General features: G+C 38.0%; 1 long non-coding RNA gene across 1 annotated transcript; it reads left to right on the top strand.

The window, feature by feature from the left end:
* Positions 1–699: 699 nt before the first annotated feature.
* Positions 700–4,171, top strand: LOC130731870 (uncharacterized). Its single transcript, XR_009016860.1, has 7 exons — positions 700–962; positions 1,083–1,246; positions 1,818–1,864; positions 2,028–2,088; positions 2,294–2,357; positions 3,141–3,241; positions 3,378–4,171. It is a non-coding gene; the product is annotated as an uncharacterized LOC130731870 (long non-coding RNA).
* Positions 4,172–25,613: the final 21,442 nt, after the last annotated feature.

Below are 25,613 nucleotides of genomic sequence, written 5' to 3'. Positions count from 1 at the left end.
GCTGCAAGGATTAACTTTAGCAGCCCTAGACCTTCGAAAACCGAACCCTCTCTAAGCCTATTGCACACTTTACTTTTGAAATCGTGTGAAGTTTTGCTGGTAAGATGTGTTCAATTCGAATTTTGAAATTTAAATTTGTTGTAGCACCTTCTGCAACATAGTATAAATAGGATGTTGTGTGATCCTTCAGCGTTGTTTCTCATTCTGTGCTTCAAAACCTGAACTTTATTGTTTTAATTGTTTTGGTGCAGGATCTACATAATAGACAAACTGGCTGCATTTTGTGATTAATTAGGCACTCTTGGATATTAGGTGATGGAAGAAGTGGAGTGAGGCAGCGACGTGAGGCAGAGAATACTTCTAACACGACAACATTTTAGGCCTATTGCAACGATACGCTCTGCTACGGATGAAAAACTGTGGCCTTAGATTACATTAGAAAACGTTTTCCAATGTTGTTTCTCTAGGTATGTAAAAAGTCAAGGAAAACGGTTTTTTTCCCACTATTTCTATGCTACCCAAATAGAACCGTTGTACATATATCTATAGCTAAAAAAACCGTTTCCCACTAATTTTCATTCTTTTTAGATAAGTCCCCATTAATTCTCATAATTTGTAAAAATGTCCTTATCTAAGTAACAAAGCACTGAAAATCGTTAAAATCATTTTTTTTCAATCTTCGTTAGGTTTTCTCTCGAAGCTCCCTCGAATCGATAAAGTCCCTCTGCACCGTGATCAACCGCGAAGCTTCCTCTCCACCGTGAAGCTTCCTCGGCGCGGTGAAGCTCACACGACGAAGCTCCCTCTTCACCGCGAAGCTCCTTCTTCACCGCGAAGCTCCATTGACACGACGAAGCTCCCTCATCACCGCGCATCACCGCCACCGCGCATCACCGCCATGCATCGGTCGTCCGCCGCGTCTGAGCTACCGCGACACCGTGTCTTACCCTCACCTCTCTCTGGTTCTGGTTTTCTTTCTCACTCATCACTCTGTCTCTAGGGCTTTTCTTCTTCTTAGATTTTGAATCTCTGATTTCACTCATCCTCGCCTCATGCAATCGATTTTGAATCTCTGATTTCAGGCGCCGATTCCGATCTCGCTTGCTCTGAGAAATTGTGATTCTCATGCTGCGACGATGAATTAGAATACTGCTCCATCTAGGAAACTTTGTTCTCTGACCTTCACTCCGAGATCTTCTGCGAATGCTCATCAATTACACTTCACCATGTTCATCGATTTTGGAAGGTAATGCTTCAAGCCTCCAACGTTTTTCAGCTTTCTTGTTTCTCTTCAAGTTTAGATTTCTCTTCCATTTTGTTTTGCTTCCTTGTTTTTTTCTCCTCCTTGAGCATAATGCTCCTTGCCCTGTTCTCTATCAATTGGTGCGGTTTGCCATGTGATGTTTGAGAACATGTCTCTGAGAAATTTCATGTGGTTCTGGTCCACGACTTTGACGGATAAATTGCATGTTGAAAACTTAGCTTTGTTCTCTTATTAGAGGCTAAATATGCTAGGACTCTTATAAGTGAAATTCCAATTAAAAGTTTGTATAAGAAAGAATTAGATCTTAGGTTTGAATTTATCAATTCTTGAACATAGATTATAGAAGATATGAACATAGTCTTTATGTTATTTGAAGTTTTGAACAGTATTTGTGCTGTATAGAAACTTCAATGTTTATGCAGCTAGCCGCACATGGGTGATGCATGAAATCTTAAATAGCCCCGTCGATTCACATAGACTTTCGGTTTATGTTTTCATTGTGCTTTTCTCACTCTGTATGTGTTAGTTTATATGCTCGTGTTTACTTTCTTAGGTTATGTGAGAGTGGAGAACTGCTGTGCTGGATCAGATATTGGCCTAGTAAGTATAGCTTGATATTGGAAGTGATTGTTATTTTTCTTGGTCTAAATCTAGTCTCCTTGGTACCTTTGATTCATGTCATTACAAAGGGAAACTTGTACTGCAAAACTGGACTACTTAAAGAAATAAATATATAACATGTTTTAAACTTGGGGTTTTTCAGGATGTGGGAACCACCTGAATCTAATGGGATGCTTTCAAAAACGCTAGCATGAACAAGAGCTGTGAGTAGTCTCAGGAAATCTGTTTCCATTTGGCTACATTTTCTTTCTATTAAAGTTTATTCCTCCTTCGATCAGTAGTTAATAATTTTGCATAATATGTGTTAAATTTTTACCCTCCTTGCCCTGCTTATTTTATTATTTACTTTCATCTTTTCCTGCTATACATTGGTTGTTACTAATGATGCATGCTATCTCTCTCTTTAAGGTAAACAGAATCATGGAACTCCCGCAAGATAGTAAGGCTAGCCAAGCACACAGATAGTCCCAATGTAAGGATGGGTTTTCTATACTTCATTTTCCATGTCAAACTATACTATGGAGAATTTGAGATTTTGAATATTTTATTTTTCCAAAGGCATCAGGCATTTGAATAGATATGCTTTATTCATTCAGGTTTGATGCATTATCTGTTTATGTTTATAGATATAGCTCAAGAGCGTTTATGTTTATAGCTAAGGGCTATGTACTATTATTATCACCAGCTCACTCTTTTGGCATTGTGCATGAATGTAGTTCCCTTCTTAATTATCATTGATGCATTATCTGTTTTTGTATTTCTGCACTACTACTACTGCAGCTAAGTACTTTCTGCTCACCATGAATTTTTTGTTATGTGGGTGTAGTGTTTCAAAGCAGTGTTTAACAGCTTTAGTGTATGTTGATTTGGGATTGTAAGAATGTTGTCAAGATCATTTTGAGGGTAAACATTTTCTTTTTCATTTTGAGGTTGTAGTGTGGTTTTTATAATCTTTCCAATATGTCTTGCAGCTTATAAAAGGAAGAAGATGAAAAAAAAGTAACTACTGTTATTAAATGGCTTAAATAAGGAGAATTAAAATACAATGTAAAACTAATTTTGAAAATCCTTGAATCACGTATCAGTATCACACAAACATACCTGATATTTTGCCATGCCAGATTGATTTTAGCTTTCTAGGTTGCTTCTGGTGATTTGTAAATGAGATAATGAGCACGTGTAGATTGATATTGGTCAGAGATTCGCTGAGACTTTTTGCTAATGTGATTCTTCCTAATCTTGTTTCTATGCTTAGCTTCTCCCAGTCCAAAATCCTGATGAATATGAGGTTGTTGAGCTAATCTTGAATCAGGTCACAGTATCTCCAAGGATGATATAATCTCCAAGGCTTTTCAGGTGAACTGAAGCATCTCTTTCTTATTAATTAGAGTTTGTCGTTCTGTAGTGCCACATTGAAAACACATGATCTATGGATTTAGATAATTGATATCATCAAACTTTAATCTGATTTAAAAGGGGAACTTAGTGACAGGGTTAAGCACTGGATCATTTAAAAGGATGATGAAAGTTTGAGGAAATGGAAGGAGCAACTTCTTGGAAGTGTTGACATGTCTTTTGTTGGAGGTACTTAGCTTCTCTTCCATTTTATTTGATCTGATGAGTAGATAATCTTAACAAATTATGGATTGGACCCAGTGCTCTGCTTTTTGTTAAGATTTCCTGGCAATGATGGGTAATCATTTCATGTTACTCTAATTACTGTTAGGTTGCAAGTCCTCTCATTCCCTTGTAGTTCAACCAAAATAGTGTACTTTTAATGAAAAATAATAAAATATTATGGGAGATATTATTTTCTAATGCTTTTATTGTCAGAAATTGCATTTTCATTTTTTACTTTTCAATTTAGTGGATCTTATTCTTGCATATGCTGCCATATAGGTAATGAATTGAATGGTTAGGGCATTGGGGCGAGTGTAAGTTTTATGTAGGGGTATAATTGGAAGTTTATTTTTTTTGGCAGCTATAAAGCCATTTCTGGCGGTTTAGCACCGACAAAACGTGTTTTATATGTGTTCCCTTATAGACAACGGTTTTATATGTGTTCCCTCATAGTCAACGAAAACGGTTTTCTATTACACTAAAGGAAAACAGGTTGCTGACCGTTGTCCTAGGATAGCCAGAAAACCGTTTCCTACAATACACCAAAGAAAACGGTTTTTTCTTAGGGTTCCCTTTGATCAGTAAAACCGTTTTCAAAAGAATAGGCAACGCCTTAGACTACCACAGTTTGGAAACCGTTTTAGAATGCAATAGAGAACGGTTTTTTGCATTGCGCAACGGTTTTCTGGGCGTGGTTGTAGATGAGATATGTTGTAGTGTAATCGCTAATCCAGTTATTACTTTGTTCATGGTAAGTAAGTTGTTGATGGGAAGTTTTCCTACATGCTTCATCGTAGCTAGGTTCTCTAAATGATACTAATATGCAAATAGAATGTAAATAAATACTAATATATTTCCCTCTGGGGGATACTTAGTTGATTTATTGTAAGGAAGCATGAATTCAGTTTTATGGATGTTGATGTGGGTGTTTTGTTTCCTATAATCTGGCAGGATAAATGTGTGTTTGTGGATAAATGGATTCCCATATCCCCTCAGCTTTTGTTTGTCATTTATCTCTGGTTTTATATTCAAACCATGGACACATTCATAAGTATTGTTTCAAACTTGATTATTGAGAGATAGATTGTTTCCTGTTAAGAATTTGACTGTTTGCTCTTGGAAAATTGTCTTGGACTTGCTGAGTTGCTGACTATCTTATGAACTTGCAACAAATGATTTAAATACACCCTATCCTCAATGTTATTCAGATTAAATTTAACAACTATTGACTATTAAAATGGTAATGAAGGCTGCACTATGACTAGATATGCTAATTAGTGGAGAAGTTTTTTTGGGTAAGCCAATGATATAATATAAATAGGCACAAGGGGTGCCACCCACAGTTTTATGAGTCTATTGTTTTGACAGTTTAATGAGTGTTTTGGAAACTTTGTTCTCTGAGTTTTTGAGGTTCCTAGCAGCGTTGTTGCGATTGTTATTATTTTTTTCTGATTAGAGAACGTTTGAATCTGCTTGACATTGTCATTGGAGCAAGGCAACTGAAAATGAGCTTAGTCTTAAAAGTTATAAGAGCTTTCTTGAATGAATGGAAATAGCCTTGCCCCTTCCTCTTTTCTATTGGAAAAAAACCTTTTTAAGGATATGCAGGTGTGGAAGTTTTTGATTTAGAGAGGAAAAACCAGGTTCGTTTGGTGGCTTTTTCCAAAGTCCTATTTGTTGGGATTTGGTGTTGATTTGTTTCTAATGGTAAGGAGATTGGAAATAGTGTGAACTTCCTCTTTAGTCCTGTTTTGTTGCATCTTTATATGTAAGATAAGGAATCATGATCATTAAGTACTAATTTTAACTATCCTAACTTTGATCATAACATTGTTCTCATGTTATTGCTTTCTTTCTGGTTTCATTAGTTTTAACTAGGGGTGTTCATCGGTTCGGATCGACCCGATGAAACCGACGAACCGAACCGAACCAAAGCAATTGGATTGGTTTTTTTTGTTAGTTGTGAAGGTATGAAAAACGGTAGAAAGGGGGGGTTTGAATAGCGTTTCCAGAATAAAACTTCCACCTTAAGATTTTAGCAAATCTTTCGAGACACAAGTAAGGTGCTTAGGATAAGAGATAGAAAAGCATACAAGGATTTTATCCTGGTTCACTTGATGAATCACTCAAGCTAGTCCAGTCCACCCGTTAAGGTGATTTCTTCCTTCTTAGAATGAAGGCAATCCACTAATCAGATAATTGTTACAACTGCACTTGAAACCTACAAGTGACTAACAATGCACTGACCTAGCTCACACTAAGATTCACTCTCTTAGTCTTCTCTAGGATCCGATCAACCTTGATCTCCTAAAGGTAAACTAAACAACTGTTTAAGAAATATTGTTTACAAAGAAATTGTTTCTTAAAAGCTTGTAGTAAACACAATGAATTCAATGAAGAAAGAATGCTTAGAAGGTTTGAATATAGCTTGCGCGTATAAGATTCTTCCAACCACATCTTTCAATCTTCAGCCTCTATATATACTCCAAGGATTAGGGTTTGAACATTGCATGGGAATGCTACCGTTGGAGGGCAGTTCTGGAAATTCCAGCTTCTGCTGTGGCTGAGAATGTTAGGTTAGGTCGTCAGGATAGTACATTTGCTTTTGTACTTTGTGATAGCGATTTCGCAAGTGTACGGATTGATCGAAGTAATACAAAAGATTGTCGAACCACAGGGAAAGTTGTTCATCAATTGCTTCTAAGAGTTTTGTGTTCAGAATGTGAAAAAGAAAGCAATATATGTTTAAAGTTTGATTGTGTGAAAAACACTTGTGAGTAGAAGCTTAGAATTATAATCCAGAAAAGAAGTACCTTGGGCAAAGCTCCACTTAGTCCAATTATGGTTCTCAAATCAAATTCTTATATGAAGTTCAGAATCCTTATCCATGATGTTATAGCCTCTACCTCTACTTGTTAATTCCTTAATCAAGTACAACATTCAATTTCATTTGCCAAACCTAATTCCTTAGTGCCTAGTCAATTCAATTGAAGAATGAAGTTTATAAGTTCAGGCCAACACAATAAGTTTCTACCCTTATTCTTAAGTGATAGCAAACAAATCAATCTAATCCCAAGTCCCTTAATCCTCAGCAACTTCCGTTGTGCAAGAAGAAAGCAAAACACTTGTGTGCACTCAAGAGAATATTGATTCAGAGAAAAGATACATGGAAAAGAAACTTTATTCAAATAAGAAAATAAGAAGTTTAAACCATAATCAGAACTAAGGTTCACTTCACCCAAAATACAAAGAGAAACTAGCCAAGCATGGCTATGAAATTCATAATGCAAATTAAAAGAGCAAAAAACCTGAATCAAGAGGGCCAAGAAGCCTCCCACAAGCTCCAAGAAACTAGAACTTAAGTTTTGCTCAGAAAATACAAAGATACCTAAAAGAAATCACAAAATCCTAATTTATAGACTTTCCAGCGGCCCACCACGCATGTGCGTGGCCTCCTCCACGCACATGCGTGGATGATCTGTCAAAAATCAGCTCCCAGGTCTGCTTACCATGCATGTGCGTGACCTTCACGTTCCTTCATTTTTTTCACCAGAACCACCACGCATGTGCGTGGCCTGAGGGGCGCACATGCGTGGGCTTCAGCAAATCCTCCCCTTCGTTCACAGAACAGCCACGCATAAGCGTGGCACAGGTGGCGCACATGCGTGGCTCATCAGATTCTTCTCCGAATTTTGTAACTCCTTCTTCAACTATCATCATGGCTCATTACTTGGTCTTCAATCAACTTCATTAGCCATCAAAAACACCTGAAACCTTCAAGGAATCTTAACAAACCATCATTCCACCAATGTAACTCATGGATCCACTCATTTAATCACAATAATTCAGAAATCATCCATTCAATTCATCAAATAAAACTCCTAATATGCAATCAACTCTCATATTCTCTCAAGATTTCAGCTCAAATCTGAACATAAGAATTAACCTCAAACTAAATCTAATAAAAAGACCAAATAAATAAATTAAAAATACCTAAACTAATGCAAATGCAATTATGAACTATAAAGGGACTCAACTTGACTCAACACTCAATGAAGGACTCAAAAAGAAGAATAAAGAGGCAAGAAGGACTCGATAAACATAGAATAAACCTCGGGTCATCACTTTGGATAGTGACTTGACCTTTAACCTAGTAGACTTCTGATCAAAGGAATGCTTCGTGTTGGAACTTGTGAAGCTTGTTGATCAGAGTCAGAGGGAAGCATGGATCCTCTGATCGTTGTATCTTCTGATTCTGAACTCAGAGGATAAGTACTTGGTCTTAAGAGCCATTTTGTTTCTGGACTTCAGAGTCTTCACTTTTCAGCTTCTGGATCTTCAGAGTCTTCTACACCATCAGAACATCTGAACCTTCAGAGTGTCTGGGTTGTCAGAACGTCTGGATCTTCAGAACTTCAAGTGACTGAGTCCATATCAGAGCTTGATTTACTTCAGAACTTCTGAAGCTTTTCTACTGTTCAGATTGAACATATAGATTGCGAAAACGTTGCTTGGGTCACTCTTTAGGCACAGTGCTTCTGATTTGTGTGAGATTGTGTTAAGGTCAGAGCCTGTTAAGAGCATACTCAGAAAACACGTTAGAGTACCATAATTGTTCATACTAAAATGTTAACTTGTAATCATCAAAACATAGAGTTGTACCACACGATCAAAACTTGATCTTACAATCTCCCCCTTTTTGATGATGACAAAACCAAGTATTTTGATGAACAATTCTTATACAATAAACTGAATTCACTCAGAGTTTAGAGAAATAGAATTAGACTTATCCTGATGTGAATGGTTTATTTTGCTCATTCTGAATCCAAGTCACAACTTGATTCTGAGCTTAGCTTCCCCTGAATCTAAGACTTAATGAAAACATTAGTAGTATCTAGATTCTGAGCTAAATAATATAAGAGTTCAGAGTGAAAACGCATGACATAGATGAAATTAAATAATCAGAGCGCATAAGTATCCAGAGTCACGAGTAGGGTATCAGAGTCAATTAAAATCACTTCAGAAGAAGTGAAATGTATTCCTTGTATTTGCCCAGTGACATATCTATGGTCATAACAGTGGAACTCTTAAATTCTCCAAATAATAACTAAATCACACTAATCAGCATATACATCAAAAACCCTGGGTTATACTCAGACAAAAAGCTTGGGGTGTGAAAAACTTAGCTTGAAGTACAAGGTACTCCCCCTGAAGGAAGGACTAAGTTCAAAAAGATGGAGAATGAATTAATGATGAAAAAGAAATTAGCGAATTAAAGAAAGAATTAATGCATGTGTAGAACGTTTACCACCGACCACGGGAGTAAATAGAAGCTTCAGTTACCAAGGACTTATCCTCGAGAAACTGCAGTAGCAATAACTTCTGGAGAGAAGAGGATGCTTATATAAAGCGAATAGGAACTAAGTAAGCTTCACAACACGATCAATTCCAAATATAAGAAAATGGCATCATACATGGTTGCATTAGAGGAGCTCAGGAAGAAAGCCTTTGAAGAAGATTTGTTCTTGAATTTTAGGCATCCTGATGGTTCAAGAACCATACATGAGCGTATCACAATGCTGCTGGACGAGGATCTTAGTCCAGAGTTGGAAAAATATCTGAAGGAGTTCCTCTGCTTCGTGGAGGAGATTCAGGAGCTGTTCCAGCTTGAGCTGAATCTGCTGGAAGAGAAGGAAGCAGTGGAGAAGAGACTTGAGACGATGGAGGAGAGTCTGGAGAAGGATGAGCTAAGCATCAAGCTCGGCAACATAGAATACACACTGGATCGTCTGGAGAGGGAAAGAGTGGAGCAGCGCCAGGAATGTAGAAGAATGAGGAAGGATCCTCCATTCTAGATTTATGTAAATGTATGATGTAATGATTATGAATTTATATATATAAAGGAAGGTTTTTCAGGCATATGTTATGATTAATGCAATAAGAAACAGAAAATAAACAAACACTTAAGGAAATAAATAGATATAACACATAGAAGCAAATAGCTGAAAGTTATGAAAACAAAGAACTAAAAGTTAATCAATTAAAGAAGAAAAACGAGAGAGATCCTAAAAACTAAGGTTTGGCAGTGCGACGCAGGAGCTCTTGAAGTGCTTGATTCATGTTGAACAGGAGAGTGTCATGAGTGTTAAGACATTGTTCCAAAATATCAAGTCTTGAAGAACTTGGCTGAGTAGAAGTAGATGGAACATCCTGAGCAGAGTGAGGAGCTTGAGTGGATTGTGAGGCAGCACTTATGAAGGGCACTGGTGCAAGAACTTGACATATGAGAGCTTCAGCTTCAGCCTGTAGCCTTTCAGCTTCTAACTTTGCATTTTCAATTTGTTCAGCCTCTAGGCGTGCAGCTTCTTCTGCTTGTTCTTTCTTCTTTCTTGCTTCCTCAATAGCTTCAAGTAACTCAACCCGTAGCTGTTGTTCATGCATAGCCACTCTTCTGTTGAAACACTGCCTAGCAGCCTCAATCCTCTGATCCCTTTCAGCTGTGAGATGACTCATCATAATAGGAACTTGAGCAATCATCCAATCACTCAGATGATTCCATTTTGATGATCGCACTGCAGACCGAGTAACCCTGGCAGGAGCCTCAATTCTGGTTACTTCAACAGCTGGTTCCACACGGGTTGGCTTCTCCACTATTCTCACTTGCTTCTTTTTCTTCTTTGGTGGAGGAGCATCATCATCATCACCATCAGATGGAGCATCTGGCTTGGTGGGTTCCTCATGCTTCCTCTTAGGCTTATCATCCTTCTTCTTCTTCTGATCAGCACCATCAGAGGGATCAGACTCTTCAGAGGATTCCTCTAATATGATTTTTCTCTTCTTCTTCTTCTTGGGAGGAGAATCAAACTCTGGAGCTTGTGGCAGGGTTCTGAAGAACTCGTCCACATCTATCTCATAACCTTGTTGCCTCAAGTCATCTATGTAGTGCAAGATTGCAACTGAATCATCTACTTGGGACCACATAGGGTAATTGATCAGAGGGACTCTTCTCTGTCTAACTTCATCAGAGGTGTCTTCATGAGTAGGTACAACCTTTGTCTTGATCAAGCTCATCTTCTTCATGGATGTTGATAGCTACTTTGCAAGTGTACAAAGTTGCCCGTAGTAATAAATTATCGATCCCTCGAGGATTGTGATTCAATACTAATTATATTAACTTCTAGTATTTAGATTATGAAAATAAAAACCAATTTTAAGAATTTTGAAGATTGTATCAATTACTAATAAAAAGTAAAAGCGAAAATCAAATAGTTTAAGAAATCAGATGAGAAAGATAGTACTTGGGTCCTGTTTCACCTATTCAGCTTATGCCTTTATTCTAACAATGTTCATATGAATTTAATAAACTCCTCTACGGCGATTTAGCCTATGTTCTAAGATGTTGATAACTCACACGCCCTAGACTTTCAATTCAATTACTAAGTCTGTTTTACGAGCACCTAGACCAGGGAATTGAAGATTAAGTTCTATTTAAACTAGCCAACGCAATTAGGTTCTACTCTTGAATCAAGCAGTAGGGAACGCCTAATCTAATTGTTTCCTTGTTTCTCTAATTCCTAATCAACTTCCGTTCTCATAAGAATCAGTAAATTACTCGCATGCATTCAAATATAATCAAGATAAATTGAAACAATTACGTAGATTAATAAATATAATTCATATGAAGCAAAGGTTCGAATCAAAACATAATCCTAAAAAGGTTCCACAACCCAAGTACTAAAAGAGGTTTAGCCAAACATGGCCATGAAAATTACCAAGAAATAAAGGAAGAACCTAATAACTCAATGGTGAATTGAAGCTTTTCTTCCTTCCCTATTCACGTCGTTCTCCTGCCTCTGTTCCGATTTTTCCTCCTCTTCTATGCGTACTGATCCCATATATATATATATATGTATATATATATATATCTGTTCAATCTAGCAAAGAAACCTAATATATTTTATTCCCAAAATCTGATGTTCCTTCACGTGACTCCTTTATCACAAAAGGTGAAATCAAAATTAACTAAAAGTTGCCACGTGTCAGTTGCCAATTGGACCAAGCTTTAAGTGTGGACTCCAATACTTCACGGGTCACGGTCTTATGGTAGACCCCTGGCAAGATTAAGCCACGTGTCAGAGAACAAAGCAGCAGCCGTTGGATCTCCTGAGGGTGCATGATAGCTGTGTGGATCCTCAGCGCAGGATCTGCTCCTTTTTCCTGATTTTCTCTTTTCTTTTTATTCCGAAAATCCTAAATAAAATAACAAGATAACTCAAAATAAAATACTAGAAAGATAATAATTCAAAAATAAAAACTTAAATCCTAACTAAATTTATAATTTAAAAAGTACTAATTAATGATAAGATTAAAACTACTAAAATCTAACAAATCAAAATAAAAACTCCTAAAATCCTAAAATAATTAAAAATACGAAAATTACTTAAAAATACCATAAAAACTAATTAAAACTCAAAATATAAATTAAAAATAAAATAAAAGACCCACAAAAATACCCTTATATCCCCGGGTCAACAGATGTGGAGGTGAAGATATCACCAACAACAGTTGTCAGATTCTCTGTGCAGTCTGCCTTCGTCAGATCTTCTATCAACTTGCTCTCAATGAAGAGGTCTGAGAGCAATCTTCCAAAAGGAATGTACCTGATGGCAGACTTTAGAGAAGTAGTGGTTCTGGACTTCCTGATGCATTCTTTGAGGTAAGAGAACAGGAAGAAGGGAAGACAGATCTTCTTGCGATCCTGAATGAAGAACAGCATCACTTTCTGACAAAAGTTGATGTAGTCTGGAGAGCTTCCCTTTGTTCTCTGATTGATGCAATGAAGCTGAATCTTGTGCCAAATCCTCAGCTTAGGATGAAGTTCCACTACTTTGTAGTCACTCTTGTCAGGCTTATAGTTTGTGTAGAGAGCTTTGTTGGTTCCTTCTTTTGTCTTGGGTTTCACTTTTGATTCCGTCAGTTGGAATCCGTAGCCTGTGCTAGTGTGCTCACCTAGAAGATCAACAATCGATTTCTCTGTGATGATGATTCTTCTGCCAGCAATGTAGGAAACCACTTGATTGTCGTCACAGTCGGCATGTTTCAAGAATTCCTTTACCAACTTGACGTAGACTGGACCACGAAGCCTATTGAAGTATTCTTCCCAGCCTTGTGCTTGAACTTCAGGACGAAGATCACACCCATTTGCAGCAATGTTGTCAAGGTCGAATCTCCATTCAGCAAGAACCTGGAGTTCATCAGGAGAGTAGACACATGTAACGGCACAACCCCTTTGTGCAAGAGGAATCATCTGCCCTGTAGCTTGAGCTTCTTGTTGATTTCTTTGAGTTGCAGAGCCCGATTGACCGGTAATTTGACCTACTACCATGACAGGGAATTGGGTTCCATAGGCAGCTTCACCTCTGTTAGATTTCACCATCTTTGAAGGTTTGGGTAGAACGAGAAAGAGGATGAAATAGAGAGAGAGAGAGATCATGGGGATGAGGGTTTGCAACCGAAGAGAGAGAGAGAGTAAATCAGTAAGTGATGGAGAACGTGTGTGTATAGTGGGTTTTTGAAAATAACCGTTGTTGATTAAAAAGCAAGGTAAAATCAACGGTTAAGAAAATAAAGACATCATAGCAACAGTTAATACCAATAGCACGTGATGGAGAGAAGTACATCAACACTCATTACGACAGACTGTCAACACGGGCACAAGGAACGATGTATCATAGCTACTGACACACGTTTACTATCTCAGCTTCAGAGTGAGCACCAATGGGTACTTAAACTCTGATGGAGTTACCTTCTGAACTAGACATCTTCTGATAAAGAAGCATCATAGTCAGAGGTTCTGATCCATCTTTATGCTGGACAAAAGTCCATATTCAGATTTTTCAGAATGAAATTAAATCTATCCTCTGCTAAGGGCTTTGTAAAGATATCTGCTAAGGGCTTTGTAGGCTCCAAACATCATTCTTGGAAAATTGATTCAGTTCTTCTTCCATAGCCAGAATCCAGTCCTTGTCTTGAAGAGCTTCATCAATTGACTTGGGTTCAAGTAAGGACACCAATCCTTTCAGACTGAGCAAGGTCTCTTCAGAGGGTCTGAAGGCTGATCTGGTTTTGACTGGTTCATCTTTGTTACCCAGAATCAATTCCTTAGGATGAGCCGCAGTGATTCTGCTTTTCATCTGAGACTGTGAATCAGAGGGACCAACTTCTTCTGGTTCATCTTCCTCTGGCTCAGCTTCCTCTGGAGCTTTGCCTTTGTCAGAAACATTTATACTTAGATCTGCAAATCTCTCAACTAGCTTTGACTGATCAGAGTCAAGCTTATCATCAAATCTAACATGAATAGATTCTTCAATTGTTTTAGCATCAGTATTATAAAATCTGAAACCTTTAGAACGATCAGAGTAACCAAGTAATAGACATTTAGAAGACTTAGCATCAAACTTATGCAATTTATCCTTAGTGTTAAGAACATAACAAACACAACCAAAAGGATGAAAATAAGAAATGTTGGGTTTTATATTCTTCCACAATTCATAGGGAGTCTTATTCAGAATTGGTCTCACAGAGATTCTGTTCTGAATGTAACATGCTGTGTTTACTGCCTCTGCCCAAAAGTGCTTAGCCATGCCAGATTCTTGGAGCATGGTTCTAGCCATCTCCTGAAGAGTTCTGTTTTTCCTCTCAACAACCCCATTTTGTTGAGGAGTTCTGGGACGAGAAATCACGTGCAATTCCATAGGAATCAAACAGACTCTCAAACTTGTCATTCTCAAACTCTCCACCATGGTCAGTTCTGACACGCACAATCCTACAAGCCTTTTCGTTTTGCACTTGAGCTATGAAGGTAGAGAACACAGAATGAGACTCATCCTTGCGGGTTAGAAATTTTACTCATGTCCAGCGGCTATAGTCGTCAACAATGACCATCCCATATCTCTTGCCACCTATAGACTCATTTTTCACTGGTCCAAACAGGTCGATATGCAGAAGTTCCAACGGCCTTGAGGTAGAGACAACATTCTTTGCCTTGAAAGGGACTTTTGTGAATTTGCCTTTCTGACATGCTTCACAAAGAGCATCTGAAGAGAACTTCAGAGTGGGTAAGCCCCTGAAAGGTTTAGCTTACTCAGCTGAGAAATCTTTCTCATACTGGCATGCCCTAACCGTCTATGCCATACCCACTGCTCTTCATTAACAGAAAGAAGACACTTCACATTCTGAGATTCCAACTCAAATAATCTGATCTTATAAATGTTGTTCTTCCTCTTGCTGTTAAAAAGTACAGAGCCATCGATCTGGACTTACAGCCCGACATGACTTTTGATTGAAAATAACATCATAACCCTTGTCAGCTAATTCACTTATAGACAATAAGTTATGAGTTAAGTCGTCTACCAATAAAACATTGTCAATGCATGGACTACTATCTACACAAATAGTACCAGTACCAACAATTTTACCCTTTTCGTTGCCAACAAAGCCAACTTCGCCTCCATGCTTAAGTTTTAGCTCTTGGAACATACGCATTTCTCCCGTCATGTGACGCGAGCATCCACTGTCCAGATACCATGATTGGTGTTTCAGTGGAGCTATCAAGAATATCTGCAACATAGATAATCTTATCCTTAGGTACCCACTTTCTGGGTCCTCTCTTGTTAGTTACCTCAGAGGTTCTGATCACCTTTGGTTTCTCAACATGATAGTGTAAAGGAATTTTTGCATGATATTTAGACATGGAGAAGGTTCCCTTTTTGAGAGGGGGGCTAGCAACTTTAACAGGTAATGGTTCAGGCAATATAGTACCAGAGGGAACAAAACATTCATATAATGATTTAGCCTTAGGCATAGGAGGCTCATTTCTATTAGGTTTAGAATAGCCAATGCCATGCATTCCATTTCTACTTACGCCATAGATCATTGAAGCCATTAAGCTTCTGTGTACGCTTTTAGCCAGGAATCTTTGAAAGGATTTTTCATATTTAGATTCATGTTTACTATCAGAGGCATCACAAGCAATTATTTCTTCTAACTTAGCAATCTGGTTCTTAAGTACAGAGTTAGAATTCACTAAAGAATGATTATCATTTTTCAACTCAGAAATAATTTTCTCATGTTCTGAAGGAGTCTTAGAAGCAGCAGAGAAATCTTTTTTCAGCTTTTTATGCTTAGTCAATAAAGAGTTATATTTATCCATAATATCAGACAAAGCATGTTTTAGTTCAGAGGTTGAGAAAGAAGCGAATACCTCATTTTCATCGTCTGAGTTAGGATCTTCTTCTGATGCTGAGTCAGAGTCAGTTTCATCTTTTGACTCTGCTTCTTTGTCTTTGACAATAGCCATGAGTCCTTGAACTTCACCATCAGAGTCAACATCCTCTGACTCTGATTCGTCAAAAGTCAACATCAGACTTTTCTTTGTCTTAAAGTGCTTCTTTGGCTTCTTGTCCTTTTTCAGCTTTGGACAGTCACTCTTGTAGGGCCCTGATTCTTTGCACTCGAAACATGTGACTTCCTTGATTGAGGACTTCTTCTGGCCTGATGAGGATTCAGACTTTCCTTTGGCATTTCCAGAGCCTCTGTACTTGCTCTGCCTGTGCTTCCAGATACGATTGAGCCTTTTTGAGATCAGAGTCAGCTCATCTTCATCAGAATCTTCTGATGCTTCTTCAGATTCTTCTGCTTCAGCTTGGAGAGCTTTTGACTTCTCAGATTTAGCCTTCTCAGATTTGGATTTCAAGGCTATAGATTTCTTCCTCAGATCCTGCATCTCTGAGCGCTTCAGCTCATGACATTTCAGTATGCTGATGAGTTCTTCTAAACTCATATGCTCAACATCTCTTGTAAGCTCTATTGAAGTCACTAAAGGCATCCAGCTTTCAGGAAGACTTCTGATGACCCTTATGACATGATCTTTTGTAGTGTAGCTTTTGTTGAGAGGTCTTATTCCAGCTACAAGCAACTGTAATCTGGAAAACATATCCTCAATGGACTCGCTAGGCTCCATGATGAAGGATTCATACTTCTGGATCAAAGACAGCGCCTTTGATTCTTTCACTTTCTTATTTCCTTCATTAGACATCTTCAAGGAATCAAAGATGCCCTTGGCAAACTCCCGATCTGTAATCTTCTGGTACTCTTCATAGGAAATAGCACTAAGAAGAATAGCTCTAGCTTTGTGGTGCTGTGAGTAGAGCTTCTTTTGCTCAGCAGTCATCTCTGATCTGGAGATCTTCTTGTCATCTGCATCAACTGGACGCTCATAGCCATCCACAATGATATCCCAGAGATCTGCATCGAAGCCCAGAAAGAGACTTTCTATTCTGTCTTTCCAATATTCGAACCTTTGACCATCGAACGTGGGAGGCTTTGCATTGTAGCCATCTTTTTGCGTTTCACTGGTGGTAGCCATTTGTTTTTCACACCGGTCCGGATCACTGAACACTGTTAAGTGTGGTAATCAGAACTTGCGCTCTGATACCAATTGAAGGTATGAAAAACGGTAGAAAGGGGGGTTTGAATAGCGTTTTTGTAACACCCCGATTTCCAGGTGTCACTTTAGTAACTCAAAAATAAACATTACGCGGAAAACAGGTATTTTTTTTTCTTTTTAATAAAGCGATAGAAAAATAAAGACATAACCCAGCAAACTAAACTAACCGATGTACAACATATATAAACATGTACAGCCTCAGCTGCACTCCCACGTCACGCGCACTCGCAGTGACTCCCAAGTAGTGTGCCCGTAGGCAAATATATACAGATCCAGAAATGTGAGTGAGAAAGTTATAATTACAGTCCACTAGGAGAAAGTCGGCCTCAAAATGGCCTACGCAAAGATCCCTACAGTCCGACTGACTCTCTGTGATCCTCCAGCAAGAGAACCACACAAAAAGCCATGCGTGGGGAACCTACCCTGTCCCAAAACAAACGAATCAGAGCTCTACACAAAATATGACTCCTACCTAAACCTACCCTCCCAGCACTGCTCAAATATCCTCCTCCTCCTCCTCGTTGCTCGGCGAGTAGCTGTCAACGTCGGTGTCGGAGTCAGAGTCCGAGTCCACAGCGAACTGAAGTCGGCAAGTTGAAGCTCAGCTCCATGCGTCATAGAACTCCCTTCGTCAGACGTCCACGCTCCTCAGTCCGGTCCTCCATGACCCTTCCCCGGTACGTCGCCCGATGACCCACAAGATCGATCACCCAATCGGTGGGGCATGTCGGTCAACCAGCTCAAACCTGATCCCCTCCGAGGGAGAGACCATCGAAACCCAATCCGCCGTCGACATCTGGCAGCAGGCCGACCGCCCAAACACAAACATGTAATCAAAGCCAAGGCGCTAGGGTCAACTCACGGAATAGAGTAGATATACAAACAACATGTGATTGGGGGATATATATATATATATATATATATATATGTTATTTTATATATATATATATATATATATAAATATATTCCTAGCATGTTATCGGCTCTAACAATAATTCAGTAATGCAAACAACACACAATTCCAGTCAGGGTGAATGTATGCGTGAAATGCAATTCAATATGATCCGGATAGTTGTTTGGGATGGGCACCACGAGTCTGCCCGACACAGGCCTAGTGTCGACAACTCTGCTCGGGTGTCGCTTACAAACCCATGCATAGTCGGATCAGCCCCAACCACCCTAGGTCGTGCCACTCTGCCCGCTATGCCGAAGATACATCTATGTGTTCTTCGATGAAGGCTGTCCCAACCTTCGTGAAGCCGTCCCAACTTCACCGAGGCCCAATCTTTCGATCGTACAAACCTCGAATGTATGCATGATGCAATATGGTTAGCCAAACATCGAATCGTCCTCACAACGCAAGTGTTTAGCTTAAAGCAGATCCCAATGTAAAAACCCAAGTGTTTAATGTCGACCAAGATGACATAAACCCCAACATCAAGAGTATCAAAGTACTCGACAACCTCCTCCCGTCACTGTGACTCTCCTCCGTGGCGTCCGCCAATTCCCAGTAACTTCAAGACTTGTCGACTTTTCCCCGTCTTTCGCAATCATTTTCCCCTTTAGATTCCCTATGGTTTATTCGTTAATGAAAACGTTTCGAATTTAATTAGTCAAGTTATGAGTTTCATTTTCGAAAACTAAGTTCCCTAAGGTCTCTAGTTTCCAAGATTCTAATCCTTCTAGGTTTGCCAAAATCCCCCCAAATGTAACCCCCGGGGAAAGTCTAAGTATACAAACCGAAGTCGCGTCAAGGCGCACAATTTAATACAACGTCAACAACACATGTTATGAAAACAACATAGCAATAATTCATCATCATATCCAATATCAAAGTAATATACAAGTCGAATTTATCGAAGCCTAACATGCAATATTAGCTAATAGGTAAGTTGCCCTAACCTCGAGTTGTTCCAGTCTCGCGGTATAGGTTCTCCTCACAAAGTTGCTCCGTAGAACCCAAAGTTCCTTCAACTGAACCTCGGAGAAAACAAAGCAGAAATCCATACAAAATCGATTAGCTCGATCACACACAACTAATTAACGATAGACAAAGCATTTAAAGCTTCAGAGTACAACAATCGAGCACGAGAGGACGAGTTATCGCAAAAACGAAACCCCCCCCCCTAAACATGCTCACGGCCCTAAGAGAAAAAGGGTTCCGGCGCTTTTTCTTCGATCTAAATTAATTCCTAGGTAGTTTTAGGGTAAAACTAGGGTAAAGAAACTGTCGGAAAAATTTTAGAACGACCGGGTCAAAATACGGCTACTCAGGGGCGTTTTGGTCCAAAATAAAAGCTCAAAAACTCAAAGTTAAAACTTCGGAAATCAAATTTGATGGGAACGTTCACAACGGCATTTGTAGCAACTAATCCTAAAGGCACTAAGTCGGATTGTGGCTTTTCGACGATAAAGTTTCAATATGTGCGCAAAAGGGTTTTTATACAGTTTTTCATATCATCGACGACTCTATCGAAATCGGCGCACAACGGCGAGTGTTCTAGGTTGTTGGGTAAGTATAGAAGATGGATCTAAAGAAAAATCGGGAAAATCGAACAGTTTTACGAAAAGCTCGAAACTTTGAGCTCAGAAATAGCTAAAGAAACGCGACAAAAAGAATGATCAGAGGTAAGAATCAAGCAAGTTACCTCGATGCCGTGAAATAGAGACAAACTGCTCGAAGATCGGTCGAGAAACGACGAAGTTCTTCCTCCCTCTCCTCTCCTTCAAACCTGCGGCCTCTATGGAAATTATGGGTAAGATTTTTTATTTTTTTACTATTTATAGGAGAGTGAAATCTCGGGAAAATGAAAATTTTGCGATTCCGATTTTTGCAGCACGTTCACCGGTGAATTCTAAGCGAGATTCTGGCGACAGAATTCCAGAACTCAAAACAGGTTTCTTGAATTTGGGAAAAACGATTCAAAAGCGGTGTAAGTTAATTTGCCCCGAAAAGGTGGGTGTGCACTCTCGCCATAAGGTGGGTGTGCAGACGACTCGCACTAACTCCTAAAACGACTATGGTACTATCCTCAAGCAATTCCTGAACTTTCTTCTTCATTGAACTTTCCCAAACTGTAAACTCCTGTCACGCTTACACTGATTCTACGCGTGAGTCGGAAATTAAACTTTAAATCCAGTTCTGCAAATCCGGGTCTTACAGTTTTCAGAATAAAACTTCCACCTTAAGATTTTAGCAAATCTTTCGAGACACAAGTAAGGTGCTTAGGATAAGAGATAGAAAAGCATACAAGGATTTTATCCTGGTTCACTTGATGAATCACTCAAGCTAGTCCAGTCCACCCATTAAGGTGATTTCTTCCTTCTTAGAATGAAGGCAATCCACTAATCAGATAATTGTTACAACTGCACTTGAAACCTACAAGTGACTAACAATACACTGACCTAGCTCACACTAAGATTCACTCTCTTAGTCTTCTCTAGGATCCGATCAACCTTGATCTCCTAAAGGTAAACTAAACAACTGTTTAAGAAATATTGTTTACAAAGAAATTGCTTCTTAAAAGCTTGTAGTAAACACAATGAATTCAATGAAGAAAGAATGCTTAGAAGGTTTGAATATAGCTTGCGCGTATAAGATTCTTCCAACCGCATCTTTCAATCTTCAGCCTCTATATATACTCCAAGGATTAGGGTTTGAACATTGCATGAGAATGCTACCGTTGGAGGGCAGTTCTGAAATTTCCAGCTTCTGCTGTGGCTGAGAATGTTAGGTTAGGTCGTCAGGATAGTACATTTGCTTTTGTACTTTGGATAGTGACTTGACCTTTAACCTAGTAGACTTCTGATTAGAGGAATGCTTCGTGTTGGAACTTGTGAAGCTTGTTGATCGGAGTCAGAGGGAAGCATGGATCCTCTGACCGTTGTATCTTCTGATTCTGAACTCAGAGGAGAAGTACTTGGTCTTCAGAGCCATTTTGCTTCTGGACTTCAGAGTCTTCACTTTTCAGCTTCTGGATCTTCAGAGTCTTCTACACCATCAGAACATCTGAACCTTCAGAGTGTCTGGGTTGTCAGAACGTCTGGATCTTCAGAACTTCAAGTGACTGAGTCCATATCAGAGCTTGATTTACTTCAGAACTTCTGAAGCTTTTCTACTGTTCAGATTGAACATAGAGATTGCGAAAGCGTTGCTTGGGTCACTCTTTAAGCACAGTGCTTCTGATTTGTGTGAGATTGTGTTAAGGTCAGAGCCTGTTAAGAGCATACTCAGAAAACACGTTAGAGTACCATAATTGTTCATACTAAAATGTTAACTTGTAATCATCAAAACATAGAGTTGTACCACACGATCAAAACTTGATCTTACAATCTCCCCCTTTTTGATGATGACAAAACCAAGTATTTTGATGAACAATTCTTAAACAATAAACTGAATTCACTCAGAGTTTAGAGAAATAGAATTAAACAAGAAAACGAACCAATGAATTTTGATTGGATCGGTTTTCGGTTTCACCTAAAATCGGTCCAAACCGAACCGCGAACACCCCTAGTTTTAACTATCCTAAAAGTTTCAATCATTCATAAAAGATGATTGCTTTTTTGGAATTAGTGATTTTGCTAAGTGTGAATAATTGATCCATAATTTTTCTTTTGTATGCCTAAATTTTTAGAACCCATACAAGGCTAAGTTGTTATGGTTTTTTCTTTTTTATTAAGGGAGGAATAATAGTTAAGAAGAGAATGACAATTAGAAGATTGATTGGTCTAATTATTGAACGGTATGGAGATAAGCATCTCTTCTCAGATGCAAGTATTTGGCCTGGACTGATGTGTGGAACTACACACATGGCTTCTCACACAGGTTTTCTGGCAGCAATGCAGACAAGTATAGGCTTACTTCTGACTTACTTCTGAGAAACCTGTATAATTCTCCTCCAGAACATGCCTTATGTCCATTTTGCTTTGGCACTTGATTTTCTCTGAGCATCTTCCTTCTCCAAGAATGGGATGCTACTGTGTTAGGTTCAAAACAAGCACCTCTTGATTGTATTTGCCCCCAGTCTATGTTGCTTTAACTACGGAAAAGTCGAGATAATCTAGATGATTTGAGGTCTACGAATGAAGTTATAGCCATAGGTATAGATGGAAATATTGATTCTTTTGTGGATGAGTCTGTTATGGACAAGGTTAAACACCTACAATCTAATAGAAAATTATTTTCTTTTGCTTAAATTTGCCTGGTAGTCTATTTAGGTGCTTATTTTGATAGGGTGTGTGTATGTAAGCTAGCATAGAGTTGAAAGTAGTTGTCTTTGCTACCTTCACATATTCTGTTTCCCTTTTATCCAATAGGCATTAGCTAAAGAATTAACCTGAAGTGAATGATGCTTCTAATGCTGCATAAGAGAAACAATTAACAAAGGAAAATAAAGCATAAGAAGGAAAAGGTGAGCTTGGGATAAGTAATTTTTTCTGGTTGTGATATTTTCACATGACAAGAGAGATGCCTCCAAGACTTGGCAGGCAGCTAGGGGCATAATTATTGTTTGGAATCTTGTTCTGTTTTTCAACATTTTCATTATCAAAGGAAAAACCATGTTTGAAAGGGATTGAAAGAAACATTTATGTTCAATTTAATTGCTAATATACGGTTTTGTGCCATGCATAGCCTTCAAGATGTAGATATTCTCAAGATTAAGTTTAATGATGCTAATTTCAATGTTGTTGATGATGCTATTGGCCATGTGGCTTAAAAGATTTAGTAGTGTTTCTATTGGATGACTTTTTGTTTTGTCATATTTTCATGTTCTAGACCTTATCATATTTGTTGCACCGTTTATGTATCGCTTGGCTATCCATGTACCTGACTATGTTCCAGTTGGAATCTCTAATTAAGTGTCTTTACATGTACAACTTGACTTCATCACTAACTTCATTTTTTCAACAGAGTGACAAAATACACACCTCAGCGACGGAGTCTTTGGTTAAAAAGTTTGAGCTGTACTGTGGGAAGGTATGGTGCACTATATCAGGACTTTCTCAGTAGCTGCTAACATTGAATGGTCAAAGTTGGGATTTTCCAATGCTATATTTCCCTGTTATTCATTGTTTTTCAGGTTTGCAGCAATGATGAATGTTGTAACATTGGCAGATCACCTAGAAACTCTATTCAATGTGCTACACTGCTACACCTATGTGTCTTGGTGAACTAGGAAGGATTTCAATACTTGGGTATCTTCTTGGCTTAATTTAGGAAAGGCTTGAAGTATTTGTATTAGGGTCTCTGATTAGTTACTAAGTTTATAATTTCAGCGTTTAGCTTATAAATTGTTGTATTTTTGTTTCTTTATTTCTACAATGAAAAGCTAGGATCATGTAAATTTCGTTCCTTCTCCTAGAACCAAAGTAATCAGTGTGGTATATTGATAGATCTCTTTCAATGAAATTTGCCTATGCCTTTGCAACATTGTTAGTAATCTATATATGATTCTCTATTACAACTCTCATTGATAATAATCTACCATATTATTCTATGTGAAAAATGAGTATCATTAGTTCATTACCCCTGACCTCATTAACTTGGTTTTGGCATAGCTTTAAATCTCCCTCCTCCCTTTTGAAACATATTGATATTAGATTATATATTATACTAAATATTGTTTTTGCCATAAACAAAGTCCCTCACCCTGAGATAATCAATTAGTTGTCATTTCCATAAATCACACAAAAATAAATAAATAAATAAATATATATATATACTACATTTAATTATGTTTAAATTACACGATAAAAAGTCCTCTATTAAGGTAAAATTTCATATTTTCATAAAATATATTTCCAAACGAATTATAAATTTAAAATATTTTGGTATGTATATTATAAAAATATAAACAATAAAATATGATTAAAATGAATTTTCAGAAAAACTCCCCGTGCATGGCACGGGTGACTACACTAGTTGGTTATAAATGGGACCGAAAGAACAAAACTTGATGTGGTCCAGTCAAATAAATGGCATGCAATTGAAAAAAGAATAAGCAAAGCTGATGTTCAGTGTGGAAGAAGCTAATGAACACTATTGGCTCACACCTTTTCTGTCCTACAATACGTATTAACATTTTACGTAATAGATGTTAATCGCAGCAGTAAAAAGTGGTTGTTTAATTTTTAGGTTGAGAGTTCGATTTTTCATTAAAAGGTGCTCTTTTGGGGAGATATTTGACCTTCACCCAACATGAGTCGAAAATGCAAAAACAATTTAACCAACAAAAATAGCTATTAACATTTAGGAAAAAAGTAAACCAGTCATTGAATGGACGTTCCTCTCAATATCTTGTATTATTCTTCAAAGATATATACAGCAGAGATTGAACAACCTTATGTTCGAAAAATGTGAATATTTCGAAAGTTCTCTATCACATATTAATATTGTCTTTCTCATAAGCTTTCTAAGAATTTATAGTAAGCTTCGGATTGAATTGGTAATAGCTAGAAGCCTGGCTAGTTAGGAAGTAGGTATATATATTTTTTTTGAAAATAGGAAATTGGTATCGGATCGGGCCCAATGAAAATGGTTTTTGCTAGCCCAATTGAAATATGATGTGAAAAGGAAGTTTGCTTGGTGGTATAAGGGCGAGAATAGAGCAGAGAATAGACTGTATAAGTTTTTTCTTGGGTTAACGGTCAAATTAATCCATGATTGTATAAGTGAATTTGATTTTAGCCTCTCGGCGAAAAAATGACTTTCAGTGATGGTCAAAATGATGTTTAATGTCTGTTTTTGACAGCCATTAAACATCATTTTTCCACTAAAGGATTAAAATCAAACTTACTTACAAAATCACTAATTCGACCATTAACCATTTTTTCTTTCTCATGAGTGGCTCACAATGTGGCCAAATTGTTCCAAATAAGTTTTAAATAGGTTAATCACAAATTATTATCCTTTAGGGTCTTAGATTGTTGGTTGGAGGATCTCTCATTTTAAAAACATATCACGAATCAAACTGCAGTTGCAACAACCATTTCCACAAAATCAAAACCCAACATAATGAAACGAAAAATGAAATCCTCAAAAATTAAACCTAGAGAGAACAAATAAAAATCCAAATGAGACCCAAAAATGAAACCTATAATTGCTCGGTTTTGGAAGATGAAGAAAGCCATGAGGAAGAAGAGTCAACGCCACCGAAGAAATTTGAGGAGCAAAACATATCTGGAATACGTGGTTCATTCGAAAGGGATTCGAGAAGGGATTTAGGGTGTGAGTTTCTTCTTCTTGCTGTTTTTTTTCTTCCTCTCTATACCTTATCCTCGTTGTAATGCCCCGACTTTCGGGGTCACAATAATAACCCTTCTAGAAATAAATATGTTGAATTCTTAAGTGAACGTAAAAAAGTGCAGGTAACATTTTTTTCTTTGTTTTCAAAGTGTTTCCAAAAGATGTCATGCATGACTACTAGAAATAAATATGTATGCAATAACTCTCGTACTTAGATAAGTATCCCAAAGCAAGACTAGTTGCACAATTGATAGATACAACAAAACGCCACAAAATGAGGGAGAATTAGACTCGATTATGAAATCCTATAAACAAAATGACCTTATAAGTCTGATATACTCCCTACCATTCTTATG

The sequence above is a fragment of the Lotus japonicus genome, chromosome 1, assembly GCF_012489685.1.
Source record: "Lotus japonicus ecotype B-129 chromosome 1, LjGifu_v1.2".
Classification (NCBI taxonomy): domain Eukaryota; kingdom Viridiplantae; phylum Streptophyta; class Magnoliopsida; order Fabales; family Fabaceae; genus Lotus; species Lotus japonicus.
The sequence above is the reverse complement of the archived record's forward strand: the minus strand, read 5'-3'. Positions and strand labels throughout refer to the sequence as shown.